This window comes from Salarias fasciatus, chromosome 3, assembly GCF_902148845.1.
Source record: "Salarias fasciatus chromosome 3, fSalaFa1.1, whole genome shotgun sequence".
NCBI lineage: Eukaryota > Metazoa > Chordata > Actinopteri > Blenniiformes > Blenniidae > Salarias > Salarias fasciatus.
Genome location: NC_043747.1, coordinates 2,844,620 through 2,851,128, shown reverse-complemented (window position 1 = coordinate 2,851,128; position 6,509 = coordinate 2,844,620).

Sequence of the window (6,509 nt, the reverse complement as noted above, 5' to 3'; positions counted from 1 at the left end):
AGACTCATGACCATAGGTGAGGGTGGGAACGTAGATTGAGCAGTAATCTTCACCACAACGGACTGATACAACGACCTCATCACTGCAGACGCTGCATCGATCCACCTGTCAATCTCACCTCCATCCTTCCTTCACTGTGAACAAGACCCCAAGATACTTAAACTCCTCCACCTGGACCAGAGTCTCTCCACCAACCTGGAGTGGGCGGACCACCTTTTTCCGTTGAGGACTGTTTCCTCAGATTCTGAGGTGCTGATCCTCATCCCTGTCAGTTCACTCAGCTGCAAATGCCCCAGTGCATGATGGGTCTGATGGCCAAAAGAACATCATCTGCAAAACAGAGAGGAAATCCTGTGGTTATGAAACCGGACCCCCTCCGGCCCCTGGCTGCACCTAGAAATTCTGTCCATAAAGATTCTGAACAGAACCGGTGACAAAGGGCAGCCCTGCTGGAGTCCAACATGCACCGGGAACAGGTCCGACTTACTGCCGGCAATGCGGACTCCTTAAGCCGTTCAACATATCCCCAGTTGAGGTCAGCAGCTCCTCCTCCACTGTAAACAGTGTCAGTGGAGACCTGCTTTCCCCTCCTGGGACGGTTTGTCAGAATTTCTTGGAGGCCGACTGGTAGTCCTCCTCCATGGCCTCCTGAACTCCTCCCAGACCCGAGTTTTTGCCTCCACAACCACTCGGGCTGCAGTTCTCTTGGCCTGCTGGTTCCTGTCAGCTGCTTCTGGAGTCCCATGAGCCAACAAGGCTCGATAGGACTCCTTCTTCAGCTGACGGCCGCCCTTACTTCCTGTTCATCACCGGGTTCGGGGGTTGCCGCCACGACAGGCACCAGACCTTACGACCACAGCACCGGCAGCTGCTTCGACAATGGAGGGAGAACATGGAGAACATGGTCCACTGGGACTCAATGTCCCCAGCCTCCCTCGGGACATGAGAGAAGCTCTCCCGGAGGTGGGAGTTGAAAACCCTGCTGACAGAGGGTTCCACCAGACGGTCCCAGCAGACCCTCACAACACGTTTGGGTCTGCCAAGTCTGTCCGGTTTCCTCCTCCCCAGAGAATCCAACTCACCACCAGGTGGTGATCGGTCCACAGCTCTGTCCTGTCTTCACCTGAGTGTCCAAGACACAAGGTCAGAGGTCAGATCATTAGCTCAGATGGCAGAGTGGATCGTCTTATAACTGGAAGGTTGGCTGTTCGATCCCCGCTCCCGCAGGTGTAAAACTGTCGTTGTGTCCTTGGGCAAGACACTTCACCCACCTTGCCTAAGTATGAAAGTTGTGAGAGTGAATGGTTGGTGGTGGTCGGAGGGGCTGATGGCGCAGACTGGCAGCCTCGCTTCCGTCAGTCTACCCCAGGGCAGCTGTGGCTACAGCAGCACTTACCACCACCCAGTATGGAGAGAATGAGTAATGCAATGTAAAGTGTCTTCGAGTGTCCAATAAAGCGCTATATAAAACCAATGCATTATTATTACTTCAAAGACGATCATCCACCTTCAACTTTGGGTGTCCTGGTGCCAAGTGCACTTATGGACCCCCCTGTGCTCGAACATGGTGTTTGTTATGGACAAACTATGACTAGCACAGAAGTCCAGCAACAGAACACCACTGGGGTTCAGATCAGGGAGGCTGTGCGATCCAATCACCCCCTCCAGGTCTCACTGTCTCTGCCCACGTGGGCGAAGTCCCCCAGTAGAACAATGGAGTCCCCATATGGAGCACTGTCCAGCTCCCCTCCCAGGGACTCCAGGAAGGCCGGGTACTCTGCACTGCTGTTCGGCCCGTAAGCCGAGACCACAGTGAGGCACCTGTTTCTGACCCGGAGGTCCGGAGGTGCAGAGATGCAGGCAAAGGCCCGGCCACCAGGTGCTCGCATACGAGCCCCAACCCCAGGCCTAGCCCCAACCACACCGGTGACCTCAAGGTTTCACTTTTCCCCATCAGGTTTTTGACCTGCTCTTAGTCTGGCCCTTTACCCAGGACCTGTTTGCCTTGGGAAACCCTACCAGGATCATAAATCCTCTGACCACTATGTTCCAGGAGTGTTGAACTGTGCGTCCAGTACAGGAAGTCGGGTTCTGCCAGATTCAGCATCAGACACTCTGCTTCAGCTGATTCAACCCAAACCTCATCCTAGACGACACAATTCACATGGAAGCTTCAATATCTGCAGAATCCAAGCCTCTCCCCTTTGACAGGACCGAGCTGCCATGAGGGGGCAGGTGGAGGCAGGTGGGGGCAAGTAGGGGCAGGTGGGGGGCAGGGTAAGAATGGAGGCCGGGGCAAATGGTTGAGAGTGCAGAGCAGCCAGCAGGACATCCTGTCTGAGCCTCCAAATACCATTTCCTCCAATAAAGAGGGGACCCTTGGAAATAATCTCCCCAGAAGAGACACAGAGACATTGATTGTCACGCTGGCACGAGGCCAAGCCGGGAAGAAAAGCCGCCGCCCCGCCGGGCCTCTGGACGGCAGTCAAAAAGCACCTCGAGGAAGTCATTAAGGCTGAAGGTCGATGAAAAGGAGCAGTGTGAAGGTGTGTTGCTGTGCCGGTGTTCTGACCCGTCACAGGAAGCCTCAGCAGCGGCGATGCTGCCGGGACGTTTTCTTGTTTATTTATTTATTGAGTCCGAGATGCTCAACAGCATGTGGACAGTCGGAGGAATTCATCAAAATTGTGCGGATTTAGTCAATTTTATTTAATGTCAAGGTGAAAACTTGAGCAAACCATCTTCATTGGTTAGATTTGAACGAGCAACTTTCCTTCTAGAAGTTCACAGTCATTCTCTGGTAAAGCACTGCTTCTGTTTCCTGTTTTGTATAACTGTGATGGACTGAAACAGACAATACCCCCTCAGCCATATCATTAGTTTTTTTGTCAGTTTTCATGAACGCAGAAGACCCATCTTGGATGAGGACTCTGGTCTCTTCATTCATTCATGGTTTCACCTGGTTTGATTCGTTACAGGCAGCAGACATGAGGTTCAGGTCCAGGATGTTCCAGTTTCTACTGGAAGCTTCAACATCAGCAAGAAACTTCCTGCGAGTGAGTAAATGATCCTGGTGTCAAACTACAGAGGAGTGAGGCGTCAGCAGTGCTCAGCTCCTCCGACCTTCTGCAAGCTCCCGCCAGTTCGTCCTCAGTTTGAAGCTTGAAACCATAGAACCGTTCCGTAGAACCACTCTGTAGAACCGTTCCTTTAGGTAGAGAGAGAACCAAAGAGCTTGTTAGAAGTTTCTGAGTTTCTGTGAAGGTCTCTGGTATTTGGTGAATTTCTTGTGATGGTTCCTGCGATGTTTCCTGATATTTTGGGATAATACCTGGTATCTAGGGATGGTTCCAGTGGTAGTTCCTGATACAGTATGTTGGGATAGTTCCTGGTATCTAGGGATGGTTCCTGATACCGAGAGATGGTGCTCGGTATGTAGGCATGGTTCCTGTGATTGTTCCACAGTGCAGGCAGGGGTTAGAATGCAGACCACCACAGGGTGTGTGTTTACGGAGGGCTTTCGACCACCTGGCCCACCCGGCCCACCTGGACCCTTCAGCCTTTGTCCTCACATGTCCAGAGCGGCCGGGGCTCAGAGACGGTCCTCGTGTGTGTTTGGCCTGATTGTGTGCACCGTCTCCCCCTCTGGACAAACGTGTTGACCTTCCCGCCCGCTCCCCTGCGGAATTCTGGTAGCGCCGGGTGTCGCCGTCGCCCCCCCCCCCACCCCCACCCACCCCAATCCGCCCCCTCACAAAACGCAGACAAATTAGCCGTTCAAAAGACGAGATCAAGTCATGTAAGGACAAAAGCAGCGGACTTCAAAGCAGGAAGAGGAGGATGCTGCTCCGCTCACCTCTCCGCTCAGGCGCTGCTGCTGGATTAGTATTATTTTGAACTCCTCGCCCCCCCCTCCCCCCCCGGCCGCCCCGAGACCCCCTGCACCACCAGAAAGGGTCCAGTCTTTTGGAGCGGATCCCAATCCCAATCCGGCTCTTTGATTTCTGGAGACTTGGCAGCGCTGCTGCTCCGCCTGCTTTGTTCCTCTTGATGGATCTAGGCAGGCCAGCGAACCGTGACCCCTGCCAGCCCACCCCGCCTGCCACACACACACACACACACACACACACACACACACACACACACACACACACACACACAGACAATGCCCCCAGACACAGTGCAGAGAGGTAAACTGAAGGAAAGGGGAAAAAAAGAAAAGTCCTGAAAGCGTCTGTGAATCAAAGTCTCATCGCAGACGGAGATGAAGCGCTGCCGGCCTGCCTTTCTGTCCGTTCTCACGAGTCAGCCATGTGTGATGGCCGAGGAGGAGAGTCTGGGCCGCCGCCTATTCAGCCGCCCCGAGCCACCTGCCAGCAGGCCGACCGGCTGGGAACACACACCACACACACACCACACACACACACACACACACCAACACAGGTACATTTCTCTCACGTTGTGGTTTTTCTTTCACTTCTCTCATTACGCACAGCGACACTCGGAGCCCGACACACTCAGCTGTGTTATAAACTTCGCTGTTCTCGTCTGTGAGACTCAAAACTCAGGAGTTTCATCTGAGATTCAGGAACATGTGAACTGGACGTAGTTTGGAGTGTTTCCTCTTCAGTGTTGAAAGCAGGGTCACATTGACATTAAATAAAAAAAAAAACCTGAACGCCATCAAAGAACACACTGAACAGGAAGAAACCTGCAGAACCAGACTCAGAGGACGCTGTCTCTTGTTCTTGTTTGAGGTTTAGGAACAGAGATCAATATTCGACCTTTTCTCCATGACTCTTTCATTTCCGAGGCTCTCAGTAGAAACCACACTGGATCAGAACTTCACTGCTCAGAGAGTTGGTTGGATTCTTCATTCTGGGCGCCAAATCAAACCCGACTGCTTCTCCCAGCCTGACAGTGAGGATAAAACAGCAGCACCGCCCCCTGGTGTCTGCCTCCGTCATCTGCAGCTCCAGCAACACACCTGACAGAGCCCAGCTTCAGCACAACACACACGACACGACACACACACAACACAACACGACACAGAAGGACGTTTTAATTAATTTATTGCGTTATTTGTAAGAAATTAAAAGTGCTGGTTGGCTTTGAAGTTTGCAGACGTCTGAGTTAAACTGAAAGCCGACTTCAGTCTGGAGTCGCTTCGGTTCTGCAGACGTTAGAAATGTTTATCAAAGTCTGTTGATGCTGAAGTAGTTTGGAGCTTGATGTGCGGGAGCTGCTCTGGTAGACCAGCAGGTCCCCGAGCGGACCCCCGGTCCAGACGGTACAGGCTCCGGGTCAGAGCTGGTAGACCACCAGCAGAGGTTCCTGAGCGGACCCCCGGTCCAGACGGTACAGGCTCCGGGTCAGAGCTGGTAGACCACCACAGAGGTTCCTGAGCGACCCCCGGTCCAGACTACAGGCTCTGGGTCAGGGCCTCGTGCAGGACCAGGCTCCCTCTCGTCGTGTATCTCAGCTGGAAGCCCACCAGCTCCGCCCCGCCGGCCGTCACGGAGGCAGACACGTCGAAGACGTCGAACCCGGACGAGGGTCTCTGGTTCAGGGCCAGCGCTCGCTCCTCCAGCGGGGGGCTTCGCTCACGTTGCCCCCCGAGGCCGAGACGCTGTGCAGGGACGGCCAGGCTGAGCGCCCCCAGGCGGAGGCTCTTCCTGAACAGGACCAGCTCGGCACGCTGCACGGGGGGCTCCAGACCCCGCAGGCTGAACCAGATCCACCCCCGGGGGGCGTCCCTGGGACCTGGACACCCAGAACACAGCGCAGGGTGGTTACAGGCTCCAGGGATCGGTTCACCAGGAGACCCCCGTCTCCTGCATGAAACTCAGAGAAACAGAGGCACCTCAACAGCTCTTACCCTCAACGCTGCGGAAACTCTGGACCAGGGTCCCCTCTGATTCCCCGAAGTCCTCCATCCAGTCCAGGCTCTGGAACACCCTCCTCATGTAGGGGTGCGCCTTGCTCTGCGGCTGACGGATATCTTGTCGATGCAGCATCTCCAGGATGTCGTTCTTCAGCGGCCGGCCGTCCCTCACGTCCCTCACGTCCCTCACGTCCCTCACGTCCCTCACAGTCCCTCACGTCCCGCCGCTGCTTCAGCGAGCCGCCGCCGCAACGCAGCGGGAGGAGGACCAGCAGCAGGTCCAGGACCAGCACACACCCTCTGCTCATGGTGTTCCGGAGGATCTCGGCTCCAGAGCGGCTCTGCAGGGCCCAGTGTGTGTGTGTGTGTTGTGTGTGTGTGTGCAGCAGCAGCTGTCAGGCCGAGCGGAGGAGCTGAAGTGTGAAGCTGAGGAATGTTTCCTCCCCTCGTCAGACCTCTGGAAGCCTCCCTGGAGACTCTGATGCCCCGGTGGCTCCGGTGGAGGAAGGAGGCCGTTATACAACAGACCGAACACACAAAACACTGCTGACACTGCGTGTCCGATTAGTTTCATAATGTTCTGGCAGTACGTGCATTTCATCAGTCAGAGATAAGCATGATGGGA